The following is a 13,088-nucleotide window of genomic DNA, read 5'->3' as shown; positions in this document are numbered from 1 at the left end:
ACGTCCTTGAAGACGTTTTCTATGCATTCAGTTGGCCCTCACGGCTCGTCGACCCATTTTGAAGGTCAAACGAGTCCCCTAGCGAGCATACCCCTCATTTCGACAATTTTCGTGTGCTATAGCAAACCATTTTTTGGGTGATCCGGATTCCGACATAAAAAATGCCAAATTTTTTTGTGGACGTCCGTCAAGACCTTGTCTATGCATTCGGTTGGCCCTCACGGCCCGTCCAACCCATTTTGAAGGCTAAACGAGCCCCGAAGCGGGCATACCCCTCATTTCGACGATTTTCATGTGTTATAGAAACCATTTTTTGGGTTATCCGGATTCCGACGTCTAAAATGCCAAAATTTATTTTGGACGTCCGTCAAGAACTTTTTCTATGCATCCGGTTGGCCCTCACGGCCCGTCCGACCTATTTTGAAGTTCAAACGAGCCCTGAAGCGAACATACCCCTCATTTCAACGATTTTAGTGTGCTATAGCAAACCATTTTTTGGGTGATCCGGGTTCCGACGTAAAAAATGCCAAATTTTTTTGTGAACGTCCATAAAGACCTTGTCTACACATCCGGTTGGCCCTCACGGCCCGTCCGACCCATTTTGAAGGTCAAACGAGCCCTGAAGCGAACATACCACTCATTTCAACGATTTTCGGGGGTTATAGCAAACCATTTTTTGGGTCATCTGGATTCCGACGTCAAAAATGCCAATTTTTTTGTGGACGCCCGTCACGACCTTGTCTATGCATCCAGTTGGCCCTCAGGGCCCGTCCGACCCATTTTGAAGCTCAAACGAGCCCCGAAGCGAGCATACCCCTCATTTCAACAATTTTCGTGTCTTATAGCAAACCATTTTTTGGGTTATCCGAATTCCGACGTCAAAAGATACAAATTTTTTTGTGGACGTCGATCAAGACCTTGTCTATGCATCCGGTTGGCCCTCACGGCCCGTCTGACCCATTTTGAAGGTCAAACAGCCCCGAAGTGAGCATACACCTCATTTTGACCATTTTTGTGTGCTATAGCAAACCTTTTTTTGGGTTATCCGGATTCCGACGTCAAAAATGCCAAAAAAAATTTCTACGTCCGTCAAGACCTTGTCTATGCATCCGATTAGCCCTCACGGCCCATCCAAACCACTTTGAAAATGAGCCCCGAAAAGAGCATACCCCTCAATTCGACGATTTTCGTGTGCTATAGCAAACTATTTTTCGGGTGATCCGGATTCCGATGTCAAAAATGCCTAATTTTTTAATGGACGTCCGTCAAGACCATGTCTATGTATCCGGTTGGACCTCACGGGCCATCCGACCCATTTTGAAGGTCAAACGAGCCCTGAAGCGAGCATACCCCTCATTTCGATGATTTTTGTGTGCTATATCAAACCATTTTTTGAATGATCCAGATTCCGACGTCTAAAATGCCAAAAAAAATTTTGGACGTCCGTCAACAACTTTTTCCATGCATCCGGTTGGCCCTCATGGCCCGTCCGACCAATTTTGAAGGTCAAACGAGCCCCGAAGCGGGCATACCCATCATTTCGATGATTTTCGTGTGCTATGGCAAACCATTTTTTGGGTGATCCATATTCCGACGTCTAAAATGCCAAAAAAAATTTTGGACGTCCGTCAACAACTTTTTCCATGCATCTGATTGGCCCTCACGGCCGGTCCGACCCATTTTGAAGGTCAAACGAGCCTCGAAGCGAACATACCCCTCATTTCAACGATTTTCGTGTGCTATAGCAAACCAGTTTTTGGGTGATCCAGATTCCAACGTCAAAAATGCCAATTTTTTGTGGACGTCCGTCAAGACCTTGTCTACGCATCCAATTGGCCCTCACAGACCGTCCGACCCATTTTTAAGGTCAAACGAGCCCCGAAGCGAACATACCCCTCATTTCAACAATTTTCGTGTGCTATAGCAAACCATTTTTTGGGTGATTCGGATTTCGGCGTCAAAAATGCCAATTTTTTTGTGCACGTTAGTCAAGACCTTGTCTATGCATCCGGTTGGCCCTCACGGCCCATCTGACCCATTTTGAAGGTCAAACGATCCCTGAAGCGAACATACCCCTCATTTAAACGATTTTCGTGTGCTATAGCAAACCATTTTTTGGGTGATCCGAATTCCGACGTCAAAAATGCCAATTTTTTTGCGGACGTCTTTCAAGACCTTGTCTATGCATCCGGTTGGCCCTCACGGCCCGTCCGACCCATTTTGAAGGTCAAACGAGCCCTGAAGCGGGCATACCCCTCATTTCGACGATTTTCGTGTGCTATAGCAAACCATTTTTTGGGTGATCCGTATTCCGACGTCTTAAATGCCAAAAAAAATTTGGACGTCCGTCAACAACTTTTTCCATGCATCCGGTTGTCCCTCACGGCCCGTCCGATCCATTTTGAAGGTCAAACGAGCCCCGAAGCGAACATACCCCTCATTTCAACAATTTTCGTGTACTATAGCAAACCATTTTTAGAGTTATCCGGATTCCGACGTCAAAAATGCCAATTTTTTTGTGGACGTCCGTCAAGACCTTGTCTATGCATCTGGTTGGCCCTCACGGCCCGTCCGACCCATTTTGAAGGTAAAGCGAGCCCCGAAGCGGGCATACCCCTCATTTCGACGATTTTCGTGTTCTATGGCAAACCATTTTTTGGATGATCCGGATTCCGACGTCTAAAATGCTAAGTTTATTTTGGAAGTCCATCAAGAACTTTTTCTATGCATCCGGTTGGACCTCACGGCCCGTCCGACCCATTTTGAAGGTCAAACAAGCCCCGAAGGGAACATACCCCTCATTTCAACGATTTTCGTCTGCTATAGCAAACAATTTTTTGGGTGATCCGGATTTCGACGTAAAAAATGCCAATTTTTTTTGTGGACGTCCATCAAGACCTTTTCTACAGATCCGGTTGTCCCTCGCGGCCCGTCCGACCCATTTTGAAGGTCAAACGAGCCCCAAAGAAAACATACCCCTCATTTCAACGATTTTCGTGGGCTATAGCAAACCATTATTTGGGTGATCCGGATTCCGACGTCAAAAATGCCAATTTTTTTGTGGACGTCCGTCAAGACCTTGTCTATGCATCCGGTTGGCCCTCACGGCCCGTCCGACACATTTTGAAGGTCAAACAAGCCCCGAAGTTAGCATACACCTCATTTCGACCATTTTCGTGTGCTATAGCAAACCATTTTTTGGGTGATCCGGATTCCGACGTCAAAAATGCCAATTTTTTTGTGGACGTCAGTCAAGACCTTGTCTATGCATCCGGTTGCCCCTCACGGTCCGTCCGACCCATTTTGAAGGTCAAACGAGCCCCGAAGCGAACATACCCCTCATTTCAATGATTTTCGTGTGCTATAGCGAACTATTTTTTGGGTGATCCGAATTCCGACGTCAAAAATGACAAAATTTTTGTGGACGTCTGTCAAGACCTTGTCTATGCATATGGTTGGCTCTCACGGCCCGTCCGACCCATTTTGAAGGTCAAACGAGCCCCAAAGCGGGCATACCCCTCATTTCGACGATTTTTGTGTGCTAAAGCAAACCATTTTTTGGGTGATCCGGATTCCGAAGTCTAAAATGCAAAAATTTATTTTGGACGTCCATTAAGAACTTTGTCTATGCATCCGATTGGCCCTCACGGCCCGTCCGACCCATTTTGAAGGTCAAACGAGCCCCGAAGAGAGCATACCCCTTATTTCGACAATTTTTGTGTGCTATAGCAAACCATTTTTTGGGTGATCCGTATTCCAACGTCAAAAATGTCAAATGTTATTGTGGACGTCCATGAAGACCTTGTCTATGCATCCAGTTGGCCCTCACAGCCCGTACGACCCATTTTGAAGGTCAAACGAGCCCTGAAGTGAACATACCTCTTATTTTGACGATTTTCGTGTCCTATAGCAAACCATTTTTTGGGTGATCCGGACTCCGACGTCAAAAATGCGAAATTTTTTGTGGACGTCTGTCAAGACCTTGTCTATGCATCTGATTGGCCCTCACGGCCCGTCAAAACCATTTTTAAAACGAGCCCCGAAGCGAGCATACCCCTCAATTCGATGATTTTCATGTGCTATAGCAAACTATTCTTTGGGTGATCCGGATTCTGACGTCAAAAATGCCAATTTTTTTTGTGTACGTCCATCAAGACCATGTCTATGCATCCCGTTGGTCCTCACGGGCCGTCCGACCCATTTTGAAAGTCAAACGAGCCCTGAAGCAAGCATACCCCTCATTTCAATTATTTTTGTGTGCTATAGTAAACCATTTTTCGAGTGATCCGGATTCCGACGTCAAAAATGCCAAATTTTTTTATGGACGTCCTTTAAGACCTTGTTTATGCATCCAGTTTGCCCTTACGGCTCGTCCGACCCATTTTGAAGGTCAAACGAGTCCCGTAGCGAGCATACCCTTCATTTCGACGATTTTCATGTGCTATAGCAAACCATTTCTTAGGTGATCCGAATTCCGACGTAAAAAATGCCAAATTTTTTTGTGGACGTCCGTCAAGACATTGTCAACACATCCGGTTGTCCCTAACGACCCGTCCAACCCATTTTGAAGGTCAAACGAGCCCCAAAGCGAGCATAACCCTCATTTCGATAATTTTCGTGTGCTATAGCAAACCATTTTTTTGGTGATCCGGATTCCGACATCAAAAATGCCAATTTTTTTTGTGGACGTCCGTCAAGACCTTGTCTATGCATCCAGTTGGGCCTTACGGCCCGTCCGACCAATTTTTAAGGTCAAATTAGCCCCGAAGCGAGCACACCCCTCTTTTCAACGATTTTCGTGTGCTATAGAAAACCATTTTTTGGGTGATCCGGATACCGACGTAAGTAATGCCAAATTTTTTTGAGGACGTCCCTGAAGAACTTTTCTATGCATCCGGTTGGCCCTCACGGCCCGTCCAACCCATTTTGAAGGTTAAACGGGCCCTGAAGTGAGCATACACCTCATTTCGATGATTTTCGTGTGCTATAGCAAACCATTTTTTGCGTGATTCGGATTACGACGTCAAAAATGCCAATTTTTTTTGTGGACGTCCATCAAGACCTTGTCTACACATCCAGTTGGCCCTCACGGCCAATCCGACCCATTTTGAAGGTTAAACGAGCCCCGAAGCGAACATACCCCTAAATTCAACGATTTTCGTGTGCTATAGCAAACCATTTTTTTGGGTGATCTGGATTCCGATGTCTAAAAAGCCAAAATTTATTTTGGATGCCCGTCAAGAACTTTTTCTATGCATACGGTGGGCCCTCAGGGCCCGTCCGATTCATTTTGAAGGTCAAACGACCCCCGAAGCGAGCATACCCCTTATTTCGACGATTTTCGTGCACAATAGGAAACTAATTTTTTGGGTGATCCGGATACCGACATCAAAAATGCCAAATTTTTTTGTGGACGTCCATGACGAACTTTTTCTATGCATCCGGTTGTCCTTTACTGCCCGTCCGACCCATTTTGAAGGTCAAACGAGCACCGAAGCGAGCATACCCCTTATTTCGACGATTTTCGTGTGCTATAGGAAACCATTTTTTTGATGATTCGGATTTCAACGTAAAAAATTTTAATTGTTTTTGTGGACGTCCATGAAGAACTTTTTCTATGCATCCGGTTGGCCCTCATGGCCCGTCCGACCCATTTTGAAGGTCAAACGAGCCCCGAAGCGAGCATACCCCTCATTTCGACAATTTTCGTGTGCCATAGCAAACCATTTTTTGGGTTATCCGAATTCCGACGTCAAAAATGCCAAATTTTTGGTGGACATCCTTCATCACCTTGTCTAAGCATCCGGTTGGCCGTACAGACCGTCCGACCCATTTTGAAGGTCAAACAAGCCCCGAAGCGAGCATACCCCTCATTTCAACGATTTTCGTGTGCTCTAGCAAACCATTTTTTGGGTAATCCATATTCCAGCGTCCAAAATGCCAATTTTTTTAATACATCCGTCAAGACCGTGTATATGCATCCGGTTGTCCCTCACGGTCCGTCCGACCCATTTTAAAGGTCAAACGAGCTCCGAAGCGAGCATACCCCTTTTTTCGATGATTTTCGTGTGCTCTAGCAAATAATTTTTTGGGTGATCTGGATTGCGACGTCAAAAATGCCAAATTTTTTTGTGGACGACCGTCAAGACCTTGACTATGCATCCGGTTTGTCCTCACGGCCTGTCCGACCCATTTTGAAGGTCAAACAAGCCCCGAAGTGAGCATACCCCTCTTTTCGACGATTTTCATGTGCTATAGAAAACCATTTTTTGATAATCCGGATTCCTACGTCAAAAATGCCAAATTTTGTTGTGGCCGTCTGTCAAGACCTTGTCTATGCATCCGGTTGGCCCTCACGGCCCGTCTGACCCATTTTGAAGGTCAAACAAGCCCTGAAGCGAGCGTAACCCCTCATTTCGACAATTTTCGTGTGGTATAGCAAACCATTTTTTGGGAGATCCGGGTTCCGACGTCAAAAATGCCAATTTTTTTGTGGACGATTGTCAAGACCTTGTCTATGCATCCGGTTATCCCTAACGGCCTGTACGACACATTTTGAAGGTCAAATGAGCTCCGTAGCGAGCATACCCCTCATTTCAATGTTTTTCGTGTGCTATAGCAAACCATTTTTTGGGTGATCCGGATTCCGACGTCAAAAATGCCAAATTTTTTTGCGGACGTCAGTCAAGAACTTTTCTATGCATCCGGTTGGACCTCACGGCCCGTCCGACCCGTTTTAAAGGTCAAACGAGCCCCGAAGTGAGCATACACCTCATTTCGATGAATTTCGTGTGCTATAGCAAACCATTTTTTGGGTGATCCGGATTCTGACGTCAAAAATGCCAAATGTTTTTGTGGACGTCCGTCAGGACCTTGTCTATGCATCCGGTTGGCCCTCACGGCCCGTCCAACCAATTTTGAAGGTCAAACGAGCCCCGAAGTGAGCATACACCTTATTTTGATGATTTTCGTGTGCTATAGCAAACCATTTTTTGGGTGATCCGGATTCTGACGTCGAAAATGCCAAATTTTTTTGTGGACGTCCATCATGAACTTTTCTATGCATGCGGTTGGCCCTCACGGCCTGTACGACCCATTTTAAAGGTCAAACGAGCCCCGAAGTGAGCATACGCCTCATTTCGATGATTTTCGTGTGCTATAGCAAACCAGTTTTTGAGTGATCCGGATTCTGCCGTCAAAAATTCCAAATGTTTTTGTGGACGTCCATCAAGAACTTTTCTTTGTATCCGGTTGGCCCTCACGGCCCATCCGACCCATTTTGAAGGTCAAACGAGCCCCAAAGTGAGCATACAGCTCATTTCGACGATTTTCGTGTGCTATAGCAAACCATATTTTGGGTGATCCGTATTCTGACGTAAAAAATGCCAAATTTTTTTGTGGACGTCCTTCAAGACATTGTCTACACATCCGATTGGCCCTCACGGCCCTTACGACCCATTTTGAAGGTCAACACAAGCCCCGAAGCGAGCATACCCCTCATTTCGACGATTTTCATATGCTATAGCAAACCATTTTTTGGATTATTCAGATTCCGACGTCAAAAATGCCAAATCTTTTTGTGGACGTCCGTCAAGACCTTGTCTATGCATCCGGTTGGCCCTCACGGCCCGTCCAACCCATTTTGAAGGTCAAACAATCCCCGAAGTGAGCATACCGCTCATTTTGACAATTTTTGTGTGCTATAGCAAACCATTTTTGGGTGATCCGGATTCCGACGTCAAAAGAGATAAATTTTTTTGTGGACGTCCATCAAGACCTTGTCTATGCATCCGGTTGTCCCTCACGGCCCGTCCGACCCATTTTGAAGGTCAAACGATCCCCGAAGTGAGCATACACCTCATTTCGATGATTTTCGTGTGCTATAGCAAACCATTTTTGGGTGATCCGGATTCTGACGTCAAAAATGCCAAAAATTTTTTGGACGTCTGTCAAGACCTTGTCTATGCATGCGGTTGGCCTTCACGGCCCGTCCAACCTATTTTGAAGATCAAACAAGCCTCGAAACGAGCATACCCCTTATTTCAACGATTTTCATGTGCTATAGAAAACCATTTTTTGGGTGATCCAAACTCCTACGTCAAAAATGCGAAATTGTTTTGTAGACGTCCGTCAAGAACTTTTTCTATGCATCCAGTTGGCCCTCACGGCCCGTCCGACCCATTTTGAAGGTCAAACGAGCCCTTAAGCCAACATACCCTTCATTTTGACGATTTTCGTGTGCTATAGCAAACCATTTTTTGGGTGAACTGGATTGTGATGTCAAAAATGCCAATTTTTTTGTGGACGTCCATCAAGACCTTTTCTATGCATCCGGTTGGCCTTTACGGCCCGTCCGACCCATTTTGACGGTCAAACGAGCCTCGAAGCAAGCATACCCCTCATTTCGACGATTTTCATGTGCTATAAGAAACCAATTTTTTGGGTGATCCGGTTACCGACATCAAAAATGCCAAATTTTTTTGTGGACGTCCATGATGAACTTTTTCTATGCATCCGGTTGTCCCTCACGGCCCGTCCGACACATTTTGAAGGTCAAACGAGCCCCGAAGTGTGCATAACCCTTATTTCGACGATTTTCGTGTGCTATAACAAACCATTTTTTGAGTGATCCGGATGCCGACGTCAAAAATGCCAAATGTTTTTTTGGACATCCGTCAGGACCTTGTCTATGCATCCGGTTGGTCCTCACTGACCTTTCGACCCATTTTGAAGGTCAAACGAGCCCCGAAGCGAGCATACCCCTCATTTCGACGATTTTCATATGCTATAACAAACAATTTTTTGGGTGATCCGGATTACGACGTCAAAAATGCCAAATTTTTTTGTGGACGTATGTCATGACCTTGTCTATGCATCCGGTTGGTCCTCACGGCCCGTCTAACCCATTTTGAAGGTCAAACAAGCCCCGAAGCGAGCGTACCCCTCATTTCGACGATTTTCATGTGCTATAGCAAACCATTTTTTGGGTGATCCGGATTCCGACGTCAAAATGCCAAAATTTTTTTATGGACGTCCTTTAACACCTTGTCTATGCATCCAGTTGGCTCTCACGGCTCGTCCGACCCATTTTTAAAATCAAACGAGTCCCGTAGCGAGCATACCCCTAATTTCAACGATTTTCGTGTGCTAGTAGCAAACCATTTTTTGGGTGATGCATATTCCGACGTCTAAAATGCCAAAATTTTTTGTAGACGTCCGTCAAGACCGTGTCTATACATCTGGTTGGCCCTCACGGCCCTTCCGACCCATTTTGAAGGTCAAACGAGCCCCGAAGCGAACATACCCCTCATTTCAACAATTTTCGTGTGCTATAGCAAACCATTTTTTGTGTGATCCGGATTCCAACGTCAAAAATGCCAATTTTTTTGTGGACGTCTGTAAAGACCTTGTCTATGCAATTGGTTGGCCCTCACGGCCCGTCCGACCCATTTTGAAGGTCAAACGAGCCTCGAAGCGTGCATACCCCTCATTTCGACCATTTTCGTTTGCTATAGCAAACCATTTTTTGGGTGATCCAGATTCCGACGTCAAAAATGCCAAATTTTTTTTGGACGTCCGTCAAGACCTTGTATATGCATGCGGTTGGCCTTCATGGCCCGTTCAACACATTTTGAAGGTCAAACGAGCCCTGAAGTGAGCATACACCTCATTTCAACGATTTTCATGTGCTATAGCAAACAATTTTTGGGGTGATCCGGATTCCGAGGTCAAAAATGCCAAATTTTTTTTGGACATCCGTCAAGACCTTGTCTATGCATGCGGTTGGCCTTCACGGCCCGTTCAACACATTTTGAAGGTCAAACGAGCCCTGAAGCAAAGATACCCCTCATTTCAACGATTTTTGTGTGCTATTGCAAACCATTTTTTGGGTTATCCGAATTTCGATGTCAAAAATGCAATTTTTTTTGTGGACGTCTGTCAAGACGTTGTCTATGTATCTGGTTGGCCTTCACGGCCCGTCTGACCCGTTTTGATGATCAAACGAACCCTGAGACGAGCATACCCCTCATTTCGATGATTTTTGTGTGCTAAAGAAAACCATTTGTTTGGTGATCCGGATTCCGATATCAAAAATGCCAAAAAATTTTGTGGACGTCCATCAAGAACTTTTTCTATGCATCCGGTTGGCCCTCACGGCCCGTCCGAGTCATTTTGAAGGTCAAACGAGCCCCGAAGTGAGCATACCTCTTATTTTGACGATTTTCATGGGCTATAGCAAACCATTTTTTGGATTATCCAGATTCCGACGTCAAAAATGCCAAATTTTTTGTGGACATCCGTCAAGACCTTATCTATGCATCTGGTTAGCCCTCGCTGTCCGTCCGACCCATTTTAAAGGTCAAACGAGACCCGAAGCGAGCATACCCCTCATTTTGATGATTTTCATAAGCTATAGCAAACCATTTTTCGGATGATCCAGATTTCGACGTTAAAAATGCCAAATTTTTTTGTGCACGTCTGTCAAGAACTTTTTCTATGCATCTGGTTGTCCCTCACGGCCCATCCGACCCATTTTGAAGGTCAAATGAGCCCCGAAGTGAGCATACCTCTCATTTCGACAATTTTCGTGTGCTATTGCAAACTATTTCTTGGGTGATCCGATGTCAAAAATTCCAAATTTTTTGATGGATGTCCGTCAAGACCTTGTCTATGCATCTGGTTGGCCCTCATGGCCCGTCCGAACCATTTTGAAGGTCAAACGAGCCCCTTAGCGAGCATACCCCTCATTTCGACGATTTTCGTGTGCTATAGCAAACCATTTTTTGGGTGATCTGTATTCCAACATCAAAAATGTCAAATGTTTTTGTGGACGTCCCTCAAGACCTTGTCTATTCATCCAATTGTCCCTCACGGCCCGTATGATTCATTTTGAAGGTCAAACGAGCCCTGAAGTGAACATACCCCTCATTTCGACGATTTTCGTGTCCTATAGAAAACCATTTTTTGGGTGATCCGGACTCCGACGTCAAAAATGCCAAATTTTTTTGTGGACGTGCGTCAAGACCTTGTCTATGCATCCGATTGGCCATCACGGCCTGTCCAAACTAATTTGAAAACGAGCCCCGAAGAGAGCATACCCCTCAATTCGACGATTTTCGTGTGCTCTCGCAAACTATTTTTTGGGTGATCCGGATTCTGACGTCAAAAATGCCAAATTTTTTTGTGGACGTCCGTCAAGACCATGTCTATGCATCCGGTTGGTCCTCACGGGCCGTCCGACCCATTTTGAAGGTCAAACAAGCCCCGAAGCGAGCATACCCCTCATTTCGATGATTTTCGTGTGGTATAGTAAACCATTTTTTGGGTGATCCAGATTCCGACGTCAAAAATGCCAAATTTTTTTATGGACGTCCTTTAAAACGTTGTCTATGCATCCAGTTGGCCCTCACGGCTCGTTCGACCCATTTTGAAGGTCAAACGAGTCCCCTAGCGAGCATACCCCTCATTTCGACGATTTTCTTTTGCTATAGCAAACCATTTATTGGGTGATCCGTATTCTGACGTAAAAAATGCCAAATTTTTTTGTGGACATCCTTCAAGACTTTGTCTACACATCTGATTGGACCTCACGGCCCGTCCGACCCATTTTTAAGGTCAAACGAGCCCCGAAGCGAACATCCCCCTAAATTCAACGATTTTCGTGTGCTATAGCAAACCATTTTTTTGGTGATCTGCATTCCGACATCAAAAATGCCAATTTTTTTGTGGCGTCCGACAATACCTTGTCTATGCATCCGGTTGACCCTCACGGCCCGTCCTACCCATTTTGAAGGTTAAATGAGCCCCGAAGCGGGCATACCCCTCATTTCGACGATTTTCGTGTGCTATAGCAAACCATTTTTTGGGTGATCCAGATTCCGACGTCAAAAATGCCAAATTTTTTTTAGACGTCCGTCAAGACCATGTCTATGCATCCGGTTGGTCCTCACGGGCCGTCCGACCCATTTTGAAGGTCAAACGAGTCCCCTAGCGAGTATACCCCTCATTTCGACGATTTTCGTGTGCTATAGCAAACCATTTTTAGGGTGATCTGGATTCCGACGTAAAATATGCCAAATTTTTTTGTGGATGTCTGTCAAGATCTTGTCTATGCATCCGGTTGGCCCTAACGGCCAGTCCGACCCATTTTTAAGGTCAAACAAGCTCCGAAGCGAACATACCCCTCATTTCAACGATTTTCGTGTGCTATAGCAAACAATTTTTTGCGTGATCCGAATTCTGACGTCAAAAATTCCAATTTTTTTATGGACGTCCGTAAAGACCTCGTCTATGCATCCGGTTGGGCCTTACGGCCCGTCCGACCCATTTTGAAGTTCAAACTAGCCCGAAGCAAGCATACCCCTAATTTCAATGATTTTCGTGTGCTATAGGAAACCATTTTTTTGGTGATCCGGATACCGACGTAAATAATGCCAAATTTTATTTTGGACGTCCATGAAGAACTTTTTCTATGCATCCGGTTGTCCCTCATGGCCCGTCCAACCCATTTTGAAGGTCAAACGAGCCCTGAAGCGAGCATACCCCTTATTTCGATGATTTTCGTGTGCTATAGCAAACCATTTTTTGGGTGATCCGTATTCCAATGTCAAAAATGTCAAATGTTTTTGTGGACGTCCACCAAGACCTTTTCTATGCCTCCGGTTGACCCTCACGGCCCGTACGACCCATTTTGTAGGTCAAACGAGCCCTGAAGTGAACATACCCCTCATTTCGACGATTTTCGTGTCCTATAGCAAACTATTTGTTTGGTAATCCGGACTCCGACGTCAAAAATGCGAAATTTTTTTGTGGACATCCGTCAAGACCTTGTCTATGAATCTTATTGGCCCTCACGGCCCGTCCAAACCATTTTGAAAACGAGCGCCGAAGCGAGCATACCCATCAATTCGACGATTTTCATGTGCTATAGCAAACTATTTTTTGGGTGATCCGGATTCCGACGTCAAAAATGCCAAATTTTTTTATGGACGTCCGTCAAGAAGTTTTTCTATGCATCCGGTTGGCCCTCACGGCCCGTCCGACCCATTTTGAAGGTCAAACGAGCCCCGAAGCGAACATACCCCTCA

Source organism: Solanum lycopersicum, chromosome 2, assembly GCF_036512215.1.
Source record: "Solanum lycopersicum chromosome 2, SLM_r2.1".
NCBI lineage: Eukaryota > Viridiplantae > Streptophyta > Magnoliopsida > Solanales > Solanaceae > Solanum > Solanum lycopersicum.
The sequence above is the reverse complement of the archived record's forward strand: the minus strand, read 5'-3'. Positions refer to the sequence as shown.